At 76.3% G+C, this 1,536-nt stretch overlaps 1 long non-coding RNA gene across 1 annotated transcript; it reads right to left on the bottom strand.

The window, feature by feature from the left end:
- Positions 1 to 431: 431 nt before the first annotated feature.
- On the bottom strand, positions 432 to 976 carry LOC112944168. The gene is made up of 2 exons (XR_003248725.1): positions 804 to 976; positions 432 to 487 (listed from the first exon to the last, which is right to left on the bottom strand). It is a non-coding gene; the product is annotated as an uncharacterized LOC112944168 (long non-coding RNA).
- Positions 977 to 1,536: the final 560 nt, after the last annotated feature.

Genomic DNA, 1,536 nt, shown 5'->3' on the forward strand with positions numbered 1-1,536 from the left:
GCCGCCCACGAAGTCCTGGAGCTGCCGCGCGTCGTCGTGCGGCCCCGCGCCGCCCGCCAGCTCCACGGCCAGGCTGAGGCAGCCCACGAGCGCGATGGCCGGGGCGCCCCGCACCTGGGATGGGGACATGGGGGACACTGGGGACACCGGGGACACTGGGGACACGGGGGACACGGCCCCACGCCGCCCGCCAGCTCCACGGCCAGGCTGAGCCAGCCCGTGGGGCGATGCCTGCGGTGCCCCACACCTGGGATGGGGACACGGGGGACACCGGGGACACGGGGGACACGGCCCCACGCCACCCGCCAGCTCCACGGCCGGGCTCAGGCAGCCCGTGGGGCGATGCCTGCGGTGCCCCACACCTTGGATGGGGACAAGGGGGACACTGGGGACACGGGGGACACCGGGGACACGGCCCCGCGCCGCCCGCCAGCTCCACGGCCGGGCTGAGGCAGCCCACGAGCGCGATGGCCGGGGCGCCCCGCACCTGGGAGTGGGACACGGGGGACACTGGGGACACGGGGGGACACGGGGGACACGTGTCATCATGCGGCCCCGCGCCGCCCGCCAGCTCCACGGCCGGGCTCAGGCAGCCCGTGGGGCGATGCCTGGCGTGCCCCACACCTGGCATGGGGACACGGGGGACACCAGGGACACCAGGGACACCGGGGACACGGCCCCGCGCCGCCCGCCAGCTCCACGGCCGGGCTCAGGCAGCCCGTGGGGCGATGCCTGGCGTGCCCCACACCTGGCACAGGTGACACGGGCGCAGTGGGTGCCGCGGTGCCGCGGCGGGCGCTCACCTCCATGGCGCGGATGGCCTCCCAGGCGCGCTCCACGCTGCCCACGGCCTCGTAGCGCAGCTCCGCGGGCAGCAGCCGCTGGTTGAGCACGGCGAGCGAGCCGCGCCGGTAGCGGATTGCCTCCAGGCTCATGGTGCCGCCGCGGCGGAAGCGGCTCCGGCGCTTCCTGCGGCCCGAGGGGAGGGCCCAGGCGTCCGGGCGGCGCGGAGGCGGCGCCAGCTTCCCGCGCCGCACACAAGCACTCGGCCCTTCCCGGGTGCTGCAGAGTCCCTTTAATCCGTGCGGTGGGAAGGGGATGGGGGGGATATAAATTACCGGGATAGGGGCGGACCGAAACAGCGAGGTCAGCAGCCGGGACCAGCCCGGAGCGACGGGAAGTGGAGGGAGGGGGACGTGGGGACCGGCCCCGCTCAGGCGCTTTCCGAGTCCGAGTCCGAGTAGTCGGMGACGAGGGAGGTGTTGGGGCCAGCGGGGGCCCCCGCGGAGCCGTCCTGGGGGGTCCCCACAGAGCCATCCCGGGGGGGTCCCGCGGAGCCGTCCCGGGGGGGTCCCGCCAAGCCGTTCTGGGGGGTCCCCACGGAGCCGTCCTCGGGGGGTCCCGCGGAGACATCCCGGGAGGGCCCTGCAGCTTCCTCAGGCTCCGGGCGGCYGCTTCCCGGTGCCGCCTCCGCTCCCTGCGGATCCGCGGGCGGCTCGGAGCGTCTCCGGACGATGCCCAGGCAGGCGGGGGGGC

The sequence above is a fragment of the Nothoprocta perdicaria genome, unplaced genomic scaffold (genome assembly GCF_003342845.1).
Source record: "Nothoprocta perdicaria isolate Ctin4 unplaced genomic scaffold, notPer1 scaffold_1608, whole genome shotgun sequence".
NCBI classification, from domain to species: Eukaryota; Metazoa; Chordata; class Aves; order Tinamiformes; family Tinamidae; genus Nothoprocta; species Nothoprocta perdicaria.